Source organism: Ranitomeya imitator, chromosome 1 (assembly GCF_032444005.1).
Source record: "Ranitomeya imitator isolate aRanImi1 chromosome 1, aRanImi1.pri, whole genome shotgun sequence".
In the NCBI taxonomy this organism is placed as follows: domain Eukaryota; kingdom Metazoa; phylum Chordata; class Amphibia; order Anura; family Dendrobatidae; genus Ranitomeya; species Ranitomeya imitator.
Window position 1 is genome coordinate 362,915,928 of NC_091282.1, and position 25,975 is coordinate 362,941,902.

Consider the following 25,975-nt stretch of genomic DNA (forward strand, 5'->3'; position numbering starts at 1 on the left):
TACGCTGCATTAGGCCTACTAATTGTGTATGGGTGAAACAGTGGCGCATCTGCGGTCCCTCCTTCCACTAGGCCTCCACTGACCTGTCTACTGCGGCCCGTGTACCCCTTGAACCAACCTAATAAAATATTTAAAAAATTAATTTGATTATAAAAAATAAGATCGTGTTGAGATCTCAAATGCAGACATTTTAACAATCAAAACAAACACACAACAAATATCTGGAACTGTACTACAAAGGTCCAACAGCTACAATTTCTTTCTCCTGCAAGAAGTTAACTGAAAGTTTTTTGGAGTTGTTAACACAGATATGGCATCCACCGAGTGTTGTCCTGTCGCGTCTCCTTTAAATTATTTCCAATAAGATGTTAAACTATTAATTTAATAAAATCAATAATTAAAAAAATAATTGAGTAAGTCAAAAGCACATTGCAAATAAACATTAATTACAAATCAAGAAGCATGGCGCGTCCGAGGGTGAGTAGATACCGAATAAGAATATAATCACCCTCGGACGCGCAATGCTTATTTACAACAGCCTTCCTTCCTAAGAATCAGCCCTTTCGTGGTGTAGAGAGAGGTTGTGTTACACTCCAAGGTGTTCCCCGGGTTGCCTTTCATGAGCTTCGATCTTCCGGCTCTCGTTTAGTAGTTGGTGGAAACTACGCTGCATTAGGCCTACAAATTTGGTATGGGGTGTAGAGACAGGTTGTGTTACACTCCAAGGTTTTCACCAGGTTGCCTTTCCTGAGCTTCGATCTTCATGCTCTCGTTTAGTAGTTGTAGAAAAGTACGCTGAATTAGGCCTACAAAATGGGTATGGGGTGGAGAGAGATGGTGTGTTACACTCCAAGGTGTTCCCCAGGTTGCCTTTCCTGAGCTTCGATCTTCCGGCTCTCGTTTAGTAGCTGTTGGAAACTACGCTGCATTAGGCCTACTAATTGTGTATGGGTGAAACAGTGGCGCATCTGCGGTCCCTCCTTCCACTAGGCCTCCACTGACCTGTCTACTGCGGCCCGTGTACCCCTTGAACCAACCTAATAAAATATTTAAAAAATTAATTTGATTATAAAAAATAAGATCGTGTTGAGATCTCAAATGCAGACATTTTAACAATCAAAACAAACACACAACAAATATCTGGAACTGTACTACAAAGGTCCAACAGCTACAATTTCTTTCTCCTGCAAGAAGTTAACTGAAAGTTTTTTGGAGTTGTTAACACAGATATGGCATCCACCGAGTGTTGTCCTGTCACGTCTCCTTTAAATTATTTCCAATAAGATGTTAAACTATTAATTTAATAAAATCAATAATTAAAAAAATAATTGAGTAAGTCAAAAGCACATTGCAAATAAACATTAATTACAAATCAAGAAGCATGGCGCGTCCGAGAGTGAGTAGATACCGAATAAGAATATAATCACCCTCGGACGCGCAATGCTTATTTACAACAGCCTTCCTTCCTAAGAATCAGCCCTTTCGTGGTGTAGAGAGAGGTTGTGTTACACTCCAAGGTGTTCCCCGGGTTGCCTTTCATGAGCTTCGATCTTCCGGCTCTCGTTTAGTAGTTGGTGGAAACTACGCTGCATTAGGCCTACAAATTTGGTATGGGGTGTAGAGACAGGTTGTGTTACACTCCAAGGTTTTCACCAGGTTGCCTTTCCTGAGCTTCTATCTTCAGGCTCTCATTAAATTGTGGTTAAATGGAACAACTGCATTTGGCGTACTAGTTGGTTTGGGGCCTACTATCGGTGTCTGCCGCTCCTTGCTGTTCTCCTGGTTTCCTGTCCTGAAATTCCATTTTCAGCCTCTCGTTAAGTAGTTGTTAATGTTAAACTGCATTTGGCCTACTAGTTGGGTTGGGGCCTACTATCGGTGTCTGCCACTCCTTGCTGTTCTCCTCCACTGAACAAAGCTGTGCCGCCTGTTTACTACGGTTGCCAATTTTGAACTGCATTTCGACTACTTACTGATTTGGCCCTACTCTCTGTGTCAGCCTCTCATTCCAGTTGTCCTCCACTGCAATGCCCCCTGGTTATTCCTGTGTTACCAATTTTGAACTGCATTTAGCCCACTTTCTTCTTTGGGCCTATATCTGTGTTTCCACTTCATCGTGCCCATTGCCCAGCCAGTGATAGATGAGTCTGCTGGTACATTGACCCATAACGCAACATTCCCCGTGCACGCTACACAACAACATTGTGACCCTGCTGAAAGTCAGGTTGCTCTTCCCGCATACCATACCACCTTACACGGGGACAAAGAGGAAGGTGCAGATGAAAGTGCAGGTTCCTTCATCAGGTGGGGGGAGGAATACTAGTTGGCGACGTCACTGGCACAGGGCCTCTCATAGTACGCAAAAGTGTTGCTGCCGGTGGGAGGCGCCCCCGCCGTGTAAACACACCGCTGTACTTTGAGGGGCCCTGTGCCAGTGCCAATGCCAACGAGTGGGCCCCCCCTGCTTGCTCAGGTTCACAGCACTTGCAAAGTTGAAATACTTACCTCTCCCTGCTCCACTGCCGTGACGTGGTCCAGATTTCCTGGGCCCACTAATTACTTGAACCAGCCCTACCCCCCACAACTTTAGCCAAATGACCCCCAATTTCAAATGCCTTCCAATTATTATAAGGTAAATTACGCTTGACAAGCTTCATTAAGAAGAATGGATGGTTTTGACATTAAAATGGGCACTCTAGGTGTTTTCCTGGCCCCCACTCACTGCCGACTATGCTGCCCCATTGACTTGCATTGGGTTTCGTGTTTCGGTCGATCCCGACTTTACGTCATAATCGGCCGATTTCACTCGACCCGACTTTGGACATAGTCGGGTTTCGCAAAACCCGGCTCGACTCTAAAAAGGTCAAGGTCGCTCAACTCTATTTGCATCTAGATGTGAACCCTTTGTATTTACTGTCATGGAGTCTTCTCTTTACTGTTGACTTAGAGACAGATACACCTACTTCACTGAGAGTGTTCTGGACTTCAGTTGATGTTGTGAACGGGTTCTTCTTCACCAAATTAAGTATGCGGCGATCATCCACCACTGTTGTCATCCGTGGACGCCCAGGCCTTTTTGAGTTCCCAAGCTCACCAGTCAATTCCTTTTTTCTCAGAATGTACCCAACTGTTGATTTTGCTACTCCAAGCATGTCTGCTATCTCTCTGATGGATTTTTTCTTTTTTTTCAGCCTCAGGATGTTCTGCTTCACCTCAATTGAGAGTTCCTTTGACCGCATGTTGTCTGCTCACAGCAACAGCTTCCAAATGCAAAACCACACACCTGGAATCCACCCCTGACCTTTTAACTACTTCATTGATTACAGGTTAACGAGGGAGACGCCTTCAGAGTTAATTGCAGCCCTTAGAGTCCATTGTCCAATTACTTTTGGTCCCTTGAAAAAGAGGACGCTATGCATTACAGAGCTATGATTCCTAAACCCTTTCTCCGATTTGGATGTGGAAACTATCATATTGCAGCTGGGAGTGTGCACTTTCAGCCCATATTATATATATAATTGTATTTCTGAACATGTTTTTGTAAACAGCTAAAATAACAAAACTTGTGTCACTGTCCAAATATTTCTGGCCCTAACTGTACGTCCTAGATCGGGAAGTCCTTCCCTTCCATGGGATACGTTCAAGGTTGTGATGAGATTAATAACCATTGATAAGTGCTAGACTTATCTAAAAAGGATTATTTTCCTCACTAGAATGGTTAAAGTAGATGAGTTAATTATTAATTTAATACATCTTGTTAGGATTTTAACAGGATGTTTGGTCATGTTAACCACTGTGTTGTGTATATGTCACAGTGATACCTAATGCAGCAAAAACTGATTGTTACAGTTAGCTCCTCTCAGAACCACATAAAAAAGTCACATACTTAGGAGAAGAATTAAACTGACATCTTTCAGTGAAATATTGAAATTTGTTAGCTTTGATTAATTTTTTTCAACTTTGTGCTGCCAAGCCTATGGTTGCTCTGAAAGATGTATAAAACTGATATTCTAGGACTAACCTATTCCAAGTACTTTCATGCCAACACATACTTAGTAAGGCCGGTTTCACACGTCAGTGGCTCCCGTACGTGTGGTGACAGTTTCCTCACGTACCGGAGACACTGACTCACGTAGACACATTAAGGCCTGTCCCACACGTCCAGATAATTCCGGTACCGGAAAAATCGGTACCGGAATTATCCGTGTCCGTGTGCTTACGTAGCATATCAGTGTGGCACACGTGCGGCAGCCGTGTGCCGCCCGTGTGCCAACTGAGGACCACACGGACCGTGCAGGAGACAGCGCTACAGTTCAGCGCTGTCCCCTGCATGCGGTGCTGAAGCCGGTATTCATCCCTTCTTCCCAGCAGCGTTCGCTGGAGTAAAGGAATGAATCTTTTATTTTCTTTCCCCTTAAATATGCGCATTTTCCTCACTGTAATGAGCGGGACCACGTGACCGCTCACACAGCACAGGCTGCAGCTGCTGAGAGGAGACATCGCTGGACTTGGGTGTCGGTGAGTATTTCCTGGCAAGCAGGGGGGGGGGGGGCGCACAGGGGATGGGAGGCGGGAGGGGACGCACAAACTTTATTTTTAAGGGGAAAAAAAAAAGATTATTCATTCCTTCTCTCCATCGAACGCTGCTGGGAAGAAGGGATGAATTCCGGCTTCAGCACCATACGCGGGGGGGACAGCGCTTACAGTAGCACTGTCTCCTGCACGGCACACGGACAGCATCCCTGTGCGGTACGTGTTTTACACGTACCCATTGACTTTAATGGGTCCATGTGATCCGTGCGTTCCCACAAACACTGACATGTCTCCGTGTTTTTCAAACGGACACACGGTCCGTGAAAACACGCTGACATGTGCAGAGACACATTTACTTTAGGCCGGTTTTACACATCAGTGGCTACTGATTTTAATGTGTCTACGTGAGTCAGTGTCTCCGGTACGTGAGGAAACTGTCACCTCACATACCGAGGCCACTGACGTGTAAAACCAGCCTAAAGTAAATGTGTCTCTGCACATGTCAGCGTGTTTTCACGGACCATGTGTCCGTTTGCAAAACATGGAGACATGTCAGTGTTCGTGGGAGCGCACGGATCACACGGACCCATTAAAGATAATGGGTCCGTGTAAACACGTACTGCACACAGATGCTGTCCGTGTGCGTTTTTCCTGTCATAGGGTTAAAATTGTAAAAATTGTTGCAATACACAGACACGGACACACGGACAGCACACGGACAGCGCACGGACCCTAAAAACGTACTCATGGACATCACACAGATCCCACACAGATGGCATACGTGAGCACACGGACACGGATAACTCCGGTACTGTTTTCTCCGGTACTGGAATTATCTGGACGTGTGAGACTTGTCTTATGTGAAAGTGAACTCAGCATATCTTGCTGGGGAAAAACAGATAGCAATCAACAGTCTGTTTAGCAATACACTGTGCTAATAGAATTTTAGGCTTCTTAATTTGTGAAAACAGCCCAAAAATTACCTCTTTATTGAGTCAGATGTGTGTCTTCATGGTGTTTATACACAGGCGGTGCTAAAATAAGAAACTGTGGCTTTTTCACAAGGAGTGGCACACAAATCATTCCTGTTATCAGTTTCTCCAAAAATTATAACTTTATTTAGAGAGTAGAAACAGGTGTTCTCTTTTGAACATGAAGAAGTAAAGCATTATCAACATGGAGGGAAAAATCCCTTTTTTGGGAGCTGCAGATTTGCTATTCGGAAAATGACAATTATATAAGCAGGTTGCGGGATGCAATGACAGACAGAAGGCAGAGCAAGGGTTAACAGATTTAAGAGTTTTAATTTTAACAGTGGGTTAACTCCTCGCAGGGCGATGAAGGGTTAAACATGAGAACAGCAGTCCAATTGCGGAAAATATGCAGGGTAAATAAACAAAGTGACAGTAGTTTAGTGGTGCACTTATCGTGTCAGAAGTTCTTCTGAATGCAGGTTCCACTTGAGGGTTGGTAGCATCATCACCAGCTGGCGCGCTGTTGGTCCAAGGAGATTCAGCTGGTAATGGCGGTCCATCTTCTGGCAGCAGCAGTCAGTCTCCGGTACCTTCCGCTGAGCCCCTAGTCCATGAACATAAGTGGCAGGAGCAAACAAGGCCGCAGCACGATCAAGGCCCTATGTAGGCGGGAAGGCAGCTGATGGTAAGGTGGGCTGCAAACGTTTGTTCAATATCCGGTTCTCTCTTTGTGGCATGGGTGCTGTACTCACGGTCATGAAGTGCACGGCATCTCGCTCACTTCCAGTTACCGGGCGTGCTGCACTTCTCTCTCTGCAATGCCCAATGGTCACGGCGGGAGTACATGAACAAAGCCCGGAGCAGCCTCGATGCTCAAGGGCTGGAGCACCTCTTTCTCGTGCTGCCTGTTCCCGCCAAGCTTGACTGCTTCTGTGCATGCTGTGGCTCTTGCCTCTTAGCCACACACTCAATTTCTGAGTGCAAAGGTCTGTCCGGTCTCTTACTCTTTCCCCCTGACAACAGAAGAGACAGCCCCGACAGTTCCGGACTCGGAATAGGACAGGTACCTGTGGCCAGGTTCTCCTTCTTACACTCCCCCTCTCCTTTAGCTTGCCATGGGCGAGAGTTCCTGCAGTAACCGTAAACACTCCTCCATTTCTCGAATGATCCGCTGCCAAATAAACTGGTCTTGTTCGTAACGATGGGGGGATATTCCAGCGTTTGTTCGTTCTGTGCAGCGTAAATCAGGTTGAGTGGCCAAGTCATGTTGAGTAGTGGAGTCAGATTGAATGGGCGAGGGAGGGACGCACCCAGATTCAGTGGAGCAGCTACATGTTCCTGGGCCTCTCCTGGGTTGATAGGTGACAGGCTGGAAAATTCTTCTTCTTCACAGTCAACAATTGTAAGAGGGTGTGTTTCAGGAACATTTCGCATTACCTCCAAGTGGTCTGGGTCTCATGACAATCAAGGACATAGCATGTTCCAGTGGACTACTTGAGTGGGGGCATCTTCTTCCCCTTCTGGTTGAATCTCATAGATAAGACCTTCGGATTCAATTTGGAGTTTCACCCTGTACGGGGTTTTCTCCCACCAATACTCCAACTTGCCCTGAGGCTGCTTGCCTCAAACCAGTACTCGAACTCTGGCTTTGAGAGCTGTCTCTCGCAGAGGCATTGTCTCATGATGTTCAAGCTCCCAAAACTTGGTCTGGACCAATCAATGCAGAGCCTGTAACCAATGTCGATGTTCATGGACCCAGGTGAACACCCCGTCTGTGGGTTGTCCTCCTTGGGGTCCAACTCCAACTCAGTGATCTCTCGCCCTTTTCAGCCAAACAGCAGGGTGTATGGTGTGCATCCAGTTGTGCGGTGCACCCGGTTGATGTACACCCAAACTAATTCGGCCACATACTGTCATGATCTGCATAGTTTGTGGGATTAGGCAGTTCAGAGGTTAATCTGGACGGCGTCACTATGGGATTCTGGGAGGCTTCTTATAGCCTCATTGTTTGCTCATTCCTCGTCGCTTATACTCTGACCCTTGGCCGAGTGTGTGTGTGACCCTGTTGTGCCGGTGTCTGTGCTTTGTGCCTTGTGCCTGTGCCACTTTATGCTTATCTGGTTCTGATCTGGTTCTGTTCCCGTTTAGAGTTCTGTCTGTCCCTCTTGTACTGCGCTGCTATCTCCGTGTATGACCCCTGCCTGTCTGACCTGAGTTCCCCTCTCCTCTACTTCAGGTTCCCTGTAGAATCCTGCACTCATCTCCAGCAGTAGGACGCTAAGCCCCGCCCCCTCTGGTCACATGATCGTAGGTCCTTCTGTTCTCTGTCATATTCAGCACGCTGCTCAGGTCTCGTCTTTCTGAGCTTACCCTGTGGCATCTAACCCCAGGCTCTGCTGCAGTGTGGGTGAGTCACCCTGTTCAGCCGTGGCAGCGCATCGGTGCTGACAGGATCCTGATGCATACTCAGGCTAACAAACTTTCCTGTCCTCCTCTAGCATCCTCAGCATCTGAATCAGGGTCCGGTTGAAATGCTCACAGGCTCCATTTCCTTGTGGATGATAGGGCGTCATTCTGCATTTCTCAATCTGATACAGGTGATGCAGCTCTTCCATTACTCTTCCTTGGAAACAGGTGCCTCTGTTAGAGTGGATTCTCTTCGGACAACCGTATACTCTGATGAAGTCTCTGCAAATGGCCTGTGCCAATCCCGGGTCGGAGTTACCACAGCAAATTTAGTGAAATGATCGGTCATTACCAGACAATGTTCATATCCTAGGTGAGCCGGACCCATAGTCAAATAATCGATCATCAAGACCTCTAGGGGAGCAGGTCACGATGGTCTGCGTAGGGGCCCTTTGTTCTGGAGGCTTGGCCAGTTTGCAATTCCTGCAACTGTGACAAGCTTCATCTACTGCCGTCTTTAGCTGGGTATGGTAGACCAACTTCTGCAGACACTGGAATGTCTTCTCTGGGCCAAAGTGGACCCCTCTCCCGTGAGCTTTGGTGGCCACCTCACTGATCATTTTTTCAGGAATCACCACTTGCTAGATAATTCCTATCTCTCGTGTTAGCTGCATTTTCCAGTACAACAAGCCATCTTCTAACTGGAGCTTTTCTCGTTGCCGGAGGATCTGCAGTGTTCCTGGGGACAGGGCCTCCCTTTCTTCTCAGCGGGGAAGTTGCTTCAAGGACACCCACTGACTCAACCAAGCGAGTTCACCATCTTCTTGCTGAAGCCAGACCCAGTCATCACGGGGTCGTCTGTTATGACCTGGTGGCCTAGGAGCAGCATGAGACGGACTCTGGAGAAGGTGGTCCCTGTACTGACCGCAAACCCTGAACCTAGCAGCGCAACTAGAAGTAGCCGTGGGGTGTACCTAACACTCCCTAGACCCCTCGACACAGCCTAAGAACTAACTTCCCCTAAAGACAGAAACAGGAAACCTATCTTGCCTCAGAGAAAATTCCCAAAGGATAGATAGCCCCCACAAATATTGACTGTGCATAGGAGGCCATACTAGCTAAAAAGAAAGAACAGAACAGAGTACTATGCGGTCAGTATAAAAACGCAAGAAAATATCCACCACAGAAAATACTAATCACCACATCTGACTAAAGACATGGTGGGTATATCTGCATCTCCAGAGACACAGCTTGGCTGCAAAAAATCCTTCACAGACAAAGCTGGACAAAACAAAACATGAAAAAGCACAGAACTATATGGTCCACAGCAGGTGGACAGCAAAAACAAGGCCAGAACTTATCTTTGAAGAAATGAACAGCAGACCAGGAGAGACCAGGAATGGATGTGAATCCTCCAAAAACAATGGCCAACTGGCATTGACCAAAGGATAAAGCAGGACTTAAATAGCCCAGCCCAGATTGCAAAAAATGGATACACCTGATAAATGCTGCGATCCAACTACCACAGCACTACCACTCATAACCACCGGAGGGAGCCCAAGAGCAGAATTCACAACAGTACCCCCCCCCTTGAGGAGGGGTCACCGAACCCTCACCAGAGCCCCCAGGCCGATCAGGAGGAGCCAAATGAAAGGCACGAACCAAATCGTCAGCATGAACATCGGAGGCAACAACCCAAGAATTATCCTCCTGGCCATAACCCTTTCATTTGACCAGATACTGAAGCTTCCGCCTCGAAAAACGAGAATCCAAAATCTTCTCAACCACATACTCCAACTCCCCATCAATCAACACCGGAGCCGGAGGATCAACAGAGGGAACAACGGGCACCACATACTTCCGCAACAAAGATCTATGGAAAACATTATGGATGGAAAAAGAGGCTGGAAGGGCCAAACGAAAAGACACTGGATTGATAATTTCAGAAATCTTATAAGGACCAATAAACCGAGGCTTGAACTTAGGGGAAGAAACCTTCATAGGAACATGACGGGAAGACAACCAGACAACCAGACCAAATCCCCAACCTGAAGCCGGGAACCAACACACCGACGACAGTTAGCAAAACTCTGAGCCTCCTCCAGAGACAACACCAAATTGTCCACCACATGAGCCCAAATCTGCTGCAGCCTGTCAACCACCGAATCCACACCAGGACAATCAGAAGGCTCAACCTGCCCTGAAGAAAAACGAGGATGAAAACCAAAATTACAAAAAAAAGGCAAAACCAAGGTAGCAGAACTAGCCCGATTATTAAGGGCAAACTCGGCCAATGGTAAGAAAGCCACCCAATCATCCTGATCAGCAGACACAAAGCATCTCAAATAGGTTTCCTGGTTAGTTCTCTCGGTTTGGCCATTTGTCTGAGGATGAAATGCGGAAGAAAAGGACAAATCAATGCCCAGCTTAGCACAAAAGGCCCGCCAAAACCTAGAAACAAACTGGGAACCTCTATCAGACACAATATTCTCCGGAATACCATGCAAACGAACCACATGCTGAAAAAACAACGGAACCAAATCAGAAGAGGAAGGCAATTTAGGCAAAGGTACCAAATGAACCATCTTAGAAAACCGGTCACAAACCACCCAGATAACAGACATCCTCTGGGAAACCGGAAGCTCTGAAATAAAATCCATAGAAATATGCGTCCAAGGTCCCTCAGGGACCGGCAAAGGCAGAAGCAACCCACTAGCACGGGAACAGCAAGGCTTAGCCCGCACACAAATCCCACAGGACTGCAAAAAAGAACGCACATCCCGCGACAAAGAAGGCCACCAAAAGGACCTACCAACCAAATCTCTGGTACCAAAAATGCCAGGCTGACCAGCCAACACAGAACAATGAACCTCAGAAATCACTTTACTAGTCCATCTATCAGGAACAAACAGTTTCCCCACTGGACAGTGGTCAGGTTTATTAGCCTGAAATTCCTGAAGAACCCGTCGTAAATCAGGGGAAATGGCAGAAAGAATCACCCCTTCCTTCAGAATGCCGACCGGCTCAAGAACCCCAGGGGAATCAGGAAAAAAACTCCTAGAGAGGGCATCCGCCTTAACATTCTTAGTACCAGGAATGTATGAGACCACAAAATTAAAACGGGAGAAAAACAGGGACCATCGAGCCTGTCTAGGATTCAGCCGTTTGGCAGACTCGAGGTAAATCAGATTCTTATGATCGGTCAGGACCACAATACGGTGCTTGGCCCCCTCAAGCCAATGACGCCACTCCTCAAATGCCCACTTCATAGCCAGCAACTCCCGATTGCCGACATCATAATTGCGTTCCACAGGCGAAAACTTCCGAGAAAAGAAGGCACACGGTTTAATCAAGGAACCATCAGAATTCCTCTGAGACAAAATGGCCCCTGCCCCAATCTCAGACGCGTCAACCTCAACCTGCAATGGAAGAGAAACATCCGGCTGACGCAACACAGGGGCAGAAGTAAATCGGTGTTTAAGCTCCTGAAAGGCAGAAACAGCCGCAGAGGACCAATTTGTCACATCAGCGCCTTTCTTCGTCAAATCGGTCAGAGGTTTAACCACACTGGAGAAGTTGGCAATGAAACGACGATAAAAATTAGCAAAGCCCAAGAATTTCTGAAGGCTCTTCACAGATGTGGGCTGAATCCAATCATGAATGGCCTGAACCTTAACCAGATCCATTTCTATAGATGAGGGAGAAAAAATGAAGCCCAAAAAAGAAACCTTCTGCACTCCAAAGAAGCACTTCGACCCCTTCACAAATAAAGCATTATCATGGAGGATTTGAAATACCATCCTGACCTGTTTCACATGAGACTCCCAATCATCGGAAAAAATCAAAATATCATCCAAATATACAACCATGAATTTATCAAGATAACTCCGAAAGATATCATGCATGAAGGACTGGAACACAGATGGGGCATTAGAGAGTCCGAATGGCATCACTAGGTATTCAAAATGGCCTTCAGGTGTAATAAATGCAGCTTTCCATTCGTCACCCTGTTTAATATGAATAAGATTATATGCCCCTCGAAGGTCAATCTTAGTAAACCAGCTAGCCCCCTTAATCCTAGCAAACAAATAAGTAAGCAAAGGCAAAGGGTATTGAAATTTGACTGTGATCTTATTCAAGAGGCGATAATCAATACACGGTCTCAAGGAGCCATCCTTCTTGGCAACAAAAAAAAAACCTGCTCCCAATGGTGAAGAAGATGGCCGAATATGCCCCTTCTCCAAAGACTCCTTAATATAGCTCCGCATGGCGGCATGTTCTGGCACAGACAGGTTGAAAAGTCGACCCTTAGGGAACTTACAACCTGGAATCAAGTCAATAGCACAATCATAGTCCCTATGTGGTGGAAGGGAACTGGATTTGGGCTCATCAAATACATCCTGGAAATCTGACAAAAACTCAGGATCTTCAGAAGAGGGGGAAGAGGAAATTGACATCAAAGTAACGTGATCATGAACCCCCTGACAACCCCAACTAATCACAGACATGGATTTCCAATCTAACACTGGATTATGTAGCTGTAACCATGGAAAACCCAGCACAATATGATCATGTAAATTATGCAACACCAGAAAACGACAATCTTCCTGATGGGCTGGTGCCATGCGCATGGTCAGCTGTGTCCAAAACTGAGGTTTATTTTTAGCCAACGGTGTAGCATCAATCCCCCTTAAAGGAATAGAGTTCTGCAAAGGCTGCAAGGAGAAACCACAACGTCTGGCAAATTCTAAGTCCATTAAATTCAGAGCGGCGCCTGAATCCACAAATGCCATGACAGAAAATGACGATAATGAGCAGATCAAGGTCACAGATAACAGAAATTTTGGTTGTACAGTACTGATGGTAACAGAACTAGCGATTCTCTTGGTACGCTTAAGGCAATCAGAAATAACATGAGCAGAATCGCCGCAGTAAAAACACAACCTATTCTGATGCCTAAATCCTTGTCGTTCAGCTCTAGACAAAATCCTATCACACTGCATAGGCTCAGGGCTTCTCTCGGAGGACAACACCACAGTGTGCACAACTCTGCACTCGCGCAAGCTCCGATCAATCTGAATGGCCAGAGTCATAGAATCACTCAGACCACCATAACATCTTTAACAGATTCAGAAAGACCCTTTCTGAAAATTGCCGCCAAGGCATCTTCATTCCATTTAGTCAGTAAAGACCATTTTCTAAATTTCTGGCAATACGATTCTGCCGCTTCTTGACCCTGACACAGGGCCAACAAGATCTTCTCAGCTTGATCCACAGAATTAGGCTCATCATACAATAACCCCAATGCTTGAAAGAAAGAACCAACATTAAGCAAAGCAGGATTGCCAGATTCCAGGGAAAATGCCCAATCCTGTGGGTCACCACGCAGCAAGGATATGATGATTTTAACCTGCTGAATGGGATCACCAGAAGAACGGGGTCTCAATGCAAAAAACAGTTTACAATTATTTTTGAAACTCAAAAATTTGGATCTGTCACCAAAAAACAAATCAGGAGTGGGAATCTTAGGTTCTAAGGCAGGAGTCTGAATAATAAAATCTGAAATACCCTGTACCCTAGCAGAAAGCTGATCCACACGAGAAACTAACACCTGAACATTCATGTTATTACTAGGTTCCGCAGCCACCCAGAGATTAAGAGGGAGGAACAGAAAAAACAGGCTAAGGAAAAAAAATGGCTCAAAACCTGTCCTCCCTTCTTCTGAGATGCAATTAACCCATTGCATCACCAGTTGTACTGTTATGACCTGGTAGCCTAGGAGCAGCATGAGATGGACTCTGGAGAAGGTGGTCCCTGTACTGACCGCAAACCCTGAACCTAGCAGCGCAACTAGAAGTAGCCGTGGGGGGTACCTAACACTCCCTAGACCCCTCGACACAGCCTAAGAACTAACTTCCCCTAAAGACAGAAACAGGAAACCTATCTTGCCTCAGAGAAAATCCCCAAAGGATAGGTAGCCCCCACAAATATTGACTGTGCATAGGAGGCCATACTAGCTAAAAAGAAAGAACAGAACAGAGTACTATGCGGTCAGTATAAAAACGCAACAAAATATCCACCACAGAAAATACTAATCACCACATCTGACTAAAGACATGGTGGGTATATCTGCATCTCCAGAGACACAGCTTGGCTGCAAAAAATCCTTCACAGACAAAGTTGGACAAAACAAAACATGAAAAAGCACAGAAGTATATGGTCCACAGCAGGTGGACAGCAAAAACAAGGCCAGAACTTATCTTTAAAGAAATGAACAACAGACCAGGAGAGACCAGGAATGGATGTGAATCCTCCAAAAACAATGGCCAACTGGCACTGACCAAAGGATAAAGCAGGACTTAAATAGCCCAGCCCAGATTGCAAAAAATGGATTCACATGATAAATGCTGCGATCCAACTACCACAGCACTACCACTCATAACCACCGGAGGGAGCCCAAGAGCAGAATTCACAACACTCGTTCCAGAGTGTATTCTCTGGACGCCTTCTCGATCTGTCCCTGCGTTGCCGCCAATATTCTGGCGAGGTTCCGATGCCCAGGAATCTCTTTATGCGATCTTGTATTGATACTTTGCCATATGGGCCACCCATCTCTGCTCCAGATTTCCCAGTTTCACATTTTCAAGATGGATTCTTATCAGTGTGTACTAAGACTTCAGACCCGGACAAGTACTCAGCGAATTTCTCGGTCATTGCCCACACCAAAGCAAGCAGCTCCAACATGAAAGAGCTGTAATTGTCTTGATTTCATTCAGAGTCATGAAGAGACCGGTTTGCATAAGCGATCACTCGCTCTTTCCCATCCTGCATCTGTGATAATACAGGCCATAGTCCGTGTAGACTCTCATCGGTATGGAGGATTAAACATTAAGAGAAGTCTGCATAGGCCAGTATGGGTGCTTCGGTCACAGCCATTTTCAGTGCTCGGAAAGCTTCTTCCTGGCTATCTACCCACTGGTGGGTCCTATTTTTGGCTCCAGATGGTACTCCCTTCAACAATTCCAGCAGCGGATTAACGATTCAGGTGAAATTTTTCAAGAACCATCAATAGTATCCGGTAAGTCCCAGAAAGGACCGAACATCCTTCACAGTCTTCAGAGTGGGCCAGCCCTGCACTGCTGCTATCTTCTCATGTGCCAGTATCACCCCTTCAGTGGATACAACATGCCCCAAGTATTTAATCTGCTTGCGAAAGAGATGACACTTCCAAGGTTTCACTTTCAGGCCATGCTTCTGCAGCTGACTCAACACCTGTTCCAGCTATTGCAGGTGCTCCTCAAAGGTGGCGGCATAGATGATGATGTCGTCTAAATAGATGAGGGTAGCTTCAAAATGCAGGTCTCCCAAACATCTCTCCATCAATCATTGAAAGGTCCCGGGTGTGATGGTAAGGCCGAAAGGCATCCGATTAAACTCGAACAATCCCATAGCCAATATGAACGCTGTCCTCGCCCGGTCTTGTATCCACTGGCCAGATCCAGTGACGAGAAGTACCTCACTTTCTCCAGAGCGGATAAGGACTCCTCAATTCTTGGCAACGGGTACGAGTCTCGCACAGTTCAGGAATCCAGCTTCTGGTAATCTACATGGAAACGCAGGGTCCCGTCATTCTTTCGCACCAGGACAATGGGGACAGTCCACGGGCTTTGGCTCTCTCAGATGATTCCACTCTGCAGCATATGCGTCAACATCTCTTTTACCTCCTAGTACATTTGTGGTGGAATTTGTCGATAACGGTCCCGGATGGGTGCGGTGTTTCCCATTGGAATCTCATGGGTGTTGGCTGCGGTACAGCCAAAGTCATCATCATGATGGGCAAAAACATCCTGGTATTGCTCTAGCACCGCTTCCACTTGTTGCACCTGTTGTGGTGAGAATTCCGTTAGTTCAGCCCTCATCTGCTCCAGGATTTGGGGGGTTAACTCCTCGCCGGGAGATGAAGGGTTAAACAGTTGAAAAGCAGTCCAATTGCGGAAAATATGCAGGGTAAATAAACAAAGTGACAGTATTTTGGTGGTGCACTTATCGTGTCAGAAGTTCTTCAGAATGCAGGTTCCACTTAGGGATTGATAGCGCCGTCACCGGCTGGCGCGGAGTTGGTCCAAGGAGATTCAGCTGGTAATGGTGGTCCGTCTTCTGACGGCAGCGGTTGGTCTCTGGTATCTTCCGCTGATCCCCTAGTCCATGAACATAGGCAGCTGGGGCAAACAAGGCCACAGCACGATCGAGGCTTTCTGTAGGCGGGGAGGCGACTGATGGTAAGGTGGGCCACAAATGTCTGTTCAATAGCCGGTTCTCTGTTTGCGGCATGGGTGCTGTATTCACGGTCATGAAGTGCACGGCACCTCGCTCACTTCCAGTTACCAGGTGCACTGCACTTCTTTCCCTGCAACACCCACTGGTCACAGCGGGAGTACACGAACGGGGGTTGGTGCAGCCTCAGTGCTCAAGGACTGGAGCACTTCACTTTCTGTGCTGTGCGTTGTCTGTTCCCTGCAAGACTGCCTGCTTCCGCGCATGCTCTTGCCTCTTAGCCACACCTCCTATTTCTGAGTGCAAAGACCTGTCGGTCTCTTACTCCTTCCCCTGGACAACAGAGGAGACAGCCCTGACAGTTCCGGACCAGCATAGGACAGGTACCTCTGGCCTGGTTCTCCTTCTTACAATTACAATGGCTTTTTATCAAGCCATCTAAAGAATATGTATGAAGCAGGAACAGGTTAGCTGCTTTCAAAATGAAGACACAATTGCTCGTCAGCAAACTATGAAAAATAAATCTCTATTTTGATAGTAGATCCACGCAGTGGCGTAACAACTGTGGTTGCAGTGGTCGCCACTGTGACTGAACTCAGCAGGTCACGGGCCAACCAATGCCAGCAGAAACTTCAACTGGTTGTGGGTTCTCAGATGCACATCCAGCTGAAGTGTATTGCATTGCACAGACCCATTGGGTCAGTGCGTTGCAATACACGCTGCTGGCTAATCAAAGGACAGCAGCTGACGTTGGCGTGCAAAGTGACCTGGAACGCATGGCAGTGACGTCATACTCTCCTGACACACGACAAAAGTGAGCTGCCAGCTCCCAAAGAGGACGCCCAGAGAAGGTGATTATTATTATTTATTATTTATTTCTAATTTAATGACCATACTACTATGGATGATTATGGATTGTGCATTATATTTTATTGAGGACTATGGGCCATGCATTATACTTTATGGATGACTATGGGTTGTGCATTACACTTTATGGATGACTTCTGGCCATGAATTATACTGTATTGATGACTAAGGGATATGCTGTTAGGACTGGCGGAACACACCCAGAAAGATGATTTAGATGCGTTCGCAGTCCGAGGTCCACCGTGCAGGTGAAAACCCGCTGCTAGTAAATTGCAGACTATCTGGCGGTACACTAAAGTAAACACACGTGGGTTCAACCTCACCCAGCGTGAAGGAAGCAATCCTGTTGCGTCACAGGACCGCTGTACCGCACCTAAAGTGCGAGCAAGCAGTCAGCGTACTTAACCCCAACAGGGATTGAAGTCCGATTAGACCCTTGCTGGCACTACACCACAACTGGGTGTGTAAGGAAACTAATTAGAAATATATAAATGCACAGGAGTGCGAGCAATGCCGCACTGTCGGACGCCACCAACCACACAGGCTTGTGTATGGAAAGCGCAAGGCAAGCGCACGGCGCCGTACAGGCGAACACAGCAAGAGGACGCTGTAATGTGTGTATTGTGCAGATGGTTAGTCGGGCGCTAGATAGCTACCAACATCCGCGAGCAGACAACAACTCTAGGGAGGGATATTTAGGAGCTTTCATCCATCGACATACATCCATCTACACACACACATATATCATTATGAGACAATACTAGCGCATGGCCGTGCGGTCATGCGCAGTTATATAGTTGCAGCACAGGAAGTGGCTACAGAACTTTTGCCCTTCCAAGACCTGCCAAGAGGACCAATGGAATGTGCCGCAGAGCCTGAGCACCTGACCCTCGATCTCCAATGGGAGATCTTGCCCTGGGCATGCTCAGTATGTGCAGACAAGGACTTAGTCCCAGAGAAGTCTGCATGCTGCTGACCAGTACTGGCTTTAATGGCAGGAGCTGGAGAAGCAGCAGTAACTCTTAGAACAGAGTGAGATTGAGCAAGACGCTGGGACCGACGTCTTTGCTGAGCAGACTCCACTGCGGCTGGAACAGAATGGGAGACCGCAGTGGAGATGGCTCGAGATTCCCCCTGTGGAGAAGCGGGAACTCGACCTCTAACATTACCCCCCCTCCTAAGGCCCCCCTCCTTGGGCCTCGCTACGTTCGAAGGCAGCAATAAGCTGCGGAGCCCGAATGTGCTCAGCAGGCTCCCAGGACCTGTCCTCAGGGCCGTAACCCTTCCAGTCCACCCCAAAAAAATTTTTGCCACGTACCACCTTGCACCCCAAGATAGCGTTCACCTCGAAATCGTCCGTAGACGAACCCGATGTCCCGGCAGATGACTCAGAAAACCGGGACATGTATACGGGCTTAAGGAGGGACACATGAAAGGTGTCAGTGATACCAAGGCGTGGAGGAAGAGCCAGACGGTAGACCACAGTATTAACCTGTTCGAGGACCTTGAAGGGACCCAAGTAGCGAGGAGCAAATTTAGTGGACTCAACTCGCAGCCTGATGTTACGGGCGGAGAGCCACACCAAGTCGCCAGGAGCAAAGGTCGGAGCGGGGCGCCGATGAGCATCGGCGGAGGACCTCATTTTCTCCTTAGAGGCCCGAATGGCATCCTGAGTGCGGTCCCAAATATCCCGTGCCTCCACAGCCCAGTCTGCCACCCTGGAGTCTGCGGAGGACACTGGCATAGGCACAGGTACCCGTGGATGCTGACCATAGTTGAGGAGGAATGGGGTTTGTCCAGTGGAGTCGGCTACGGCGTTGTTCAATGCAAACTCTGCCCATGATAGCAAGGATGCCCAGTCATCCTGCCTGGCTGAAACAAAATGTCGCAGGTATGTGACCAAGGTCTGATTGGCCCTCTCTACCAACCCATTCGTCTCGGGATGATAAGCGGAAGAGAGATTCAACTCAATACTGAGTAGACGACAAAGCTCTCTCCAGAACCGAGACGCAAACTGGGGACCTCGGTCACTGACAATTTTGTCAGGCATACCATGTAGGCGGAAGATATGTTTTATGAACAACGCTGCCAAGGCCCGTGCAGAAGGTAACCGTGGTAGCGGCACCAAATGCACCATTTTTGAGAAATGATCGGTGATGACCCAAATGATGGTACAGCCGCGAGATTTGGGTAAACCCATGACAAAGTCCATCCCGACCATCTCCCAGGGCCTATCTGCCACCGGCAAGGGATAGAGCAACCCAGCTGGCCTTTGACGCGGAGATTTATTTTTGGCGCAGGAGACACACGCCAGAATATAATCCCTGACATCCCGGACCATATGCGGCCACCAGTACGTCCTCGCCAGTAGCTCAGATGTCCTTTTTGTCCCAAAGTGTCCACCCACCCTGGACGAATGAGCCCAAGAGAGAACCTCTGGTCGCAAATTAATGGGCACAAAAGTCTTGCCCGGAGGCACAGACTCCAGTGAAACCGGCGCTACGGTTCTCAGGCTCTCAGCAGGGACAATAAGCCGAGGCTCCTCTTCCTCCTCCTCAGTTGACATAAGGGAGCGAGAGAGAGCGTCGGCACAAATATTCTTCTCCCCGGCGAGATAGTGAAGAGTAAAATGGAACCGGGAGAAAAATAAGGACCATCTGGCCTGACGAGAATTCAGCCGCTGGGCTGTGTGTAAATACACCAAATTTTTGTGGTCCGTGAAGACCTGGAAAGGAAACCGTGCACCCTCCAGAAGATGTCTCCACTCCGAAAAGGCCAACTTCATCGCTAGCAACTCCCTATCCCCGATGGAGTAATTTCTCTCCGCTGATGTAAAGGTCTTTGAGAAAAAGAAGCATGGATGCTTCTGACCTTGAGCATCCTTTTGATAGAGGACTGCTCCAGCACCAACGGATGAGGCATCCACCTCCATTAGGAATGGCTTATCAACATCGGGGCGACGTAAGATGGGAGCGCTAGCAAAGTGGGACTTAATAGAAGTGAAGGCCTTGGAGACCTCTTCCGACCACAATTTGGGATTCGCTCCCTTCTTGGTGAGGGCTACCAAGGGAGCTACCAGAGTTGAGAAGTGGGGAATGAACTGGCAGTAATAGTTAATGAACCCCATAAAGCGCTGCACCGCTTTAAGAGAATGGGGCTCTTGCCAGTCCATCACAGCCTGTAGTTTGGCAGGATCCATAGCCAATCCCTGGGCGGAGATGATATAGCCCAGGAAAGGTAAGGACTCCTGCTCAAACATACACTTCTCCAATTTCGCATAGAGAGAGTTTGCCCGTAGGAGGTCGAAGACTCTGCCAACATCTCTCCGGTGGGAGTCCATATCTGGAGAAAAGATGAGAATATCATCCAGATAAACTACAACTGAGGTGGAAAGCATATCCCGGAAGATGTCGTTGACAAAGTCTTGGAAAACGGCTGGAGCATTACAGAGCCCGAAGGGCATCACCAGATACTCATAGTGCCCATCTCTGGTGTTAAATGCCGTTTTCCATTCGTCCCCCTCACGGATGCGAATCAGGTTATAAGCACCCCGCAGATCTAATTTAGTAAACACTCTAGCTCCCCGAAGCCTATCGAAGAGCTCGGATATCAAGGGTAAAGGATACTTGTTCTTAACGGTGATAGCGTTGAGACCCCTGTAGTCTATGCATGGACGTAGTTCCCCATTCTTCTTCTGCACGAAGAAGAACCCTGCCCCAGCAGGTGACACTGACTTCCTGATGAACCCTCTTGCCAGATTCTCTTGAATGTACTGAGACATGGCCTCCGTCTCCGGGAGAGATAATGGATAAACTCGACCCCGGGGAGGCTCCGCACCAGGCAAGAGATTGATAGGACAGTCATAGGGGCGATGGGGCGGAAGGGTCTCCGCCGCCTTTTTGGAGAACACGTCTGCATAAGACCAATATTGCTTGGGGAGAGAGGATAGATCTGCGGGTACCTCTGTAGTAGCAACCTGAACGCACTCTCGGTGACACCTACCCCCACATGATTCACCCCATCCCAGAATTCTGCCAGAGGACCACTCGATGTGAGGAGAGTGGTACCGTAACCAAGGTATCCCCAACAGGACCTCATCAATCCCCTCAGGAATGACGAGCAGAGATATAATCTCCTGATGGGATGGTGACATGGACAGAGTAAAAGGGATGGTCTGATGTGTTATCTGTGCGGGGAGTGTCGACCCATTCACCACTCGTACCGTTACTGGTTGAGATAGCATAACCAGGGGTATTGCGTGACGTTGGGCAAAGGCAGAAGACATAAAATTGCCCTCCGCCCCAGAATCCACGCAGAGCTCTACCGAGTGGGAGGATGAGCCAAAAGTAATTGTCCCCTTGAAAGACAATTTGGAGGCAAACGTCGCAGTGTCTAGTGCACCTCCACCTACTACCACTAGACGCTGACATTTCCTCGACCGCTGATGACATCTGGTGGCAAGATGTCCTGACTGTTGGCATACATGGCAAACCTGGAGTGCACGGGCGGTCCGGGACTTAGATCCCGCTCGTGACACCACCTTAGGTTCATGGGACTCAGGAGCCTGGACTGGAAATTCTAAAGGTTTGGCGAAGGTGGGAGCCAGCCGAAACCTCTGCCTACACTGGGCTCGCTCTAACCTCCGCTCGTGAAAACGGAGGTCAATACGAGTAGATACAGTTATTAATTCCTCCAGTGTGGCGGGAATCTCCCTAGTGGCCAGGGCATCCTTAACGTGGTCAGCCAGCCCCCTCCAAAATATTGGGATAAGGGCTTTATCCGTCCACTCCAGCTCAGATGCTAGAGTGCGAAAGTGGACGGCAAAAAGGCTGACCAAGGACGAGCCCTGAGTCAATGCCAACAGTTGGAGCGCCGTATCATGGGTGACACGAGGTCCTAAAAAGACCTGTTTCAGATTGCTCAGGAATATCGGAGCACTCTGCACCACAAGATCGTCACGCTCCCACAGCGGCGTAGCCCACTGCAACGCCCTGTCCGACAATAAGGAAATGATAAAGCCCACCTTAGCCCGCTCTGTAGGGAAACGAGAGGCCAGAAGCTCGAGATGTATTGAGCACTGACTCACGAAACCCCTACAGGACTTACTGTCACCAGAAAATTTCTCTGGTAGCGGGAGGCGAGATAGCGTCGGTACAGGGGCGGCAGAGGACAAGGTAGCTGCAGCCACACTTGCAGCCTGAACAGCGACAGCAGTAACATCCACAGCTGAAGTTGAACGCTCTAGAGCCGCCAACCTTCCCTCCAGCTGCTGGATGTACCGCTGTAAACGCTGATCGTCCGCCATTTACTAGCCAGACCTTGGCGCTAGTATTATGTTAGGACTGGCGGAACGCACCCAGAAAGATGATTTAGATGCGTTCGCAGTCCGAGGTCCACCGTGCAGGTGAAAACCCGCTGCTAGTAAATTGCAGACTATCTGGCGGTACACTAAAGTAAACACACGTGGGTTCAACCTCACCCAGCGTGAAGGAAGCAATCCTGTTGCGTCACAGGACCGCGGTACCGCACCTAAAGTGCGAGCAAGCAGTCAGCGTGCTTAACCCCAACAGGGATTGAAGTCCGATTAGACCCTTGCTGGCACTACACCACAACTGGGTGTGTAAGGAAACTAATTAGAAATATATAAATGCACAGGAGTGCGAGCAATGCCGCACTGTCGGACGCCACCAACCACACAGGCTTGTGTATGGAAAGCGCAAGGCAAGCGCACGGCGCCGTACAGGCGAACACAGCAAGAGGACGCTGTAATGTGTGTATTGTGCAGATGGTTAGTCGGGCGCTAGATAGCTACCAACATCCGCGAGCAGACAACAACTCTAGGGAGGGATATTTAGGAGCTTTCATCCATCGACATACATCCATCTACACACACACATATATCATTATGAGACAATACTAGCGCATGGCCGTGCGGTCATGCGCAGTTATATAGTTGCAGCACAGGAAGTGGCTACAGAACTTTTGCCCTTCCAAGACCTGCCAAGAGGACCAATGGAATGTGCCGCAGAGCCTGAGCACCTGACCCTCGATCTTCAACGGGAGATCTTGCCCTGGGCATGCTCAGTATGTGCAGACAAGGACTTAGTCCCAGAGAAGTCTGCTTGCTGCTGACCAGTACTGGCTTTAATGGCAGGAGCTGGAGAAGCAGCAGTAACTCTTAGAACAGAGTGAGATTGAGCAAGACGCTGGGACCGACATCTTTGCTGAGCAGACTCCACTGCGGCTGGAACAGAATGGGAGACCGCAGTGGAGATGGCTCGAGATTCCCCCTGTGGAGAAGCGGGAACTCGACCTCTAACATATGCATTATACTTTAGGTATGACTGTTGGCTGTGCATTATACTTTATGGATGACTAGGAGTTGCATTATGCTTTATGGAGGACTATGGGTTGTGCATTATACTTAATGGATGCCTATAAGGTGCATTATGCTTTATGGAGGACTATGGGCTGTGCATTATTCTTCATGGAGGATTATGGGCTGTGCATTATACTTAATGGAAGACTATTGGCTGCTGTGCAATATACTTTATGGATGACTATGGGCTATGCATTATACTTTATGGATGACTATGGGCTGTGCATTATACTTTATGGAGGACTATGTGGAGTTCATTATACTATATGGAGGACTCTTGAATGTGTATTATACTATTTGGAGGAATACTTCTGCTATGGGGTCCCATGACTTATATTTACACCCGTGGTGAGTATAGTGGTTAATTTTTTTCTACACATTAAAGAACAGCAGCAGAATGGAAGACATATATTCCAATATGAGGGCCAGGATAAGGGGCATATACAATGATGGGGCCAGGATTAGGGACATATATAGTAGGATGGAGGGTTCATATATACAGGTCCTTCTCAAAAAATTAGCATATAGTGTTAAATTTCATTATTTACCATAATGTAATGATTACAATTAAACTTTCATATATTATAGATTCATTATCCACCAACTGAAATTTGTCAGGTCTTTTATTGTTTTAATACTGATGATTTTGGCATACAACTCCTGATAACCCAAAAAACCTGTCTCAATAAATTAGCATATTTCACCCATCCAATCAAATAAAAGTGTTTTTTAATAACAAACAAAAAAACCATCAAATAATAATGTTCAGTTATGCACTCAATACTTGGTCGGGAATCCTTTGGCAGAAATGACTGCTTCAATGCGGCGTGGCATGGAGGCAATCAGCCTGTGACACTGCTGAGATGTTATGGAGGCCCAGGATGCTTCAATAGCGGCCTTAAGCTCAACCAGAGTGTTGCGTCTTGCGTCTCTCAACTTTCTCTTCACAATATCCCACAGATTCTCTATGGGGTTCAGGTCAGGAGAGTTGGCAGGCCAATTGAGCACAGTAATACCATGGTCAGTAAACCATTTACCAGTGGTTTTGGCACTGTGAGCAGGTGCCAGGTCGTGCTGAAAAAATGAAATCTTCATCACCATAAAGCATTGACCCTGCCCTTGATGAAACACAGTGGACCAACACCAGCAGCTGACATGGCACCCCACACCATCACTGACTGTGGGTACTTGACACTGGACTTCAGGCATTTTGGCATTTCCTTCTCCCCAGTCTTCCTCCAGACTCTGGCACCTTGATTTCCGAATGACATGCAAAATTTGCTTTCATCAGAAAAAAGTACTTGGGACCACTTAGCAACAGTCCAGTGCTGCTTCTCTGTAGCCCAGGTCAGGCGCCTCTGCCGCTGTTTATGGTTCAAAAGTGGCTTTACCTGGGGAATGCGGCACCTGTAGCCCATGTCCTGCACACGCCTGTGCACGGTGGCTCTGGATGTTTCCACACCAGACTCAGTCCACTGCTTCCTCAGGTTCCCCAAGGTCTGGAATCGGTCCTTCTCCACAATCTTCCTCAGGGTCCGGTCTCCTCTTCTCGTTGTACAGCATTTTCTGCCACATTGTTTCCTTCCAACAGACTTACCATTGAGGTGCCTTGATACAGCACTCTGGGAACAGCCTATTTGTTGAGAAATTTCTTTCTGGGTCTTACCCTCTTGCTTGAGGGTGTCAATGATGGCCTTCTTGACATCTGTCAGGTCGCTAGTCTTACCCATGATGGGGGTTTTGAGTAATGAACCCGGCAGGGAGTTTATATAAGCCTCAGGTATCTTTTGCATGTGTTTAGAGTTAATTAGTTGATTCAGAAGATTAGGGTAATAGGTCGTTTAGAGAACCTTTTCTTGATATGCTAATTTATTGAGACAGGTTTTTTGGGTTATCAGGAGTTGTATGCCAAAATCATCAGTATTAAAACAATAAAAGACCTGACAAATTTCAGTTGGTGGATAATGAATCTATAATATATGAAAGTTTAATTGTAATCATTACATTATGGTAAATAATGAAATTTAACACTATATGCTAATTTTTTGAGAAGGACCTGTATATTGTAAGGCAGTGGCTTCCATGTCCGTGCCGCAATGTGCCAGTGACCTGAGATATTGCAACATAAAAGTCTGTATTTTGGCAACTTACAACATGAAGGCAAATGTTATCCTCCAGATCGCAGCCGGATTGTCCATAATAGTCTAAAATACTCTGTTGCCATGGGCGACTGCATCAACGTATTACTTGTGGTTGTGTCAGTGGCTTGGCTTCTCTGGTTCTGGCCTGTGTTCAAACTCATACAGAACAATCATACACAGAGCTCCTGTTCTGTGCTTGCAAACCAAAAACTGACACACAGAAACCTTAGCTGAAAGTTTAAGTTGGTTTCGTGGACATGGGCCACACCCAAAACCAGAAGTAAAAGAAGAGATCCATCCCACTACCAATCATACACATTTCTCTAAAAATGAATGGTCCTGTCAGGTTTTATTAAATCTGACTTGGTCAAATAGTTTCACCACATCCACCTTTTCTTTTA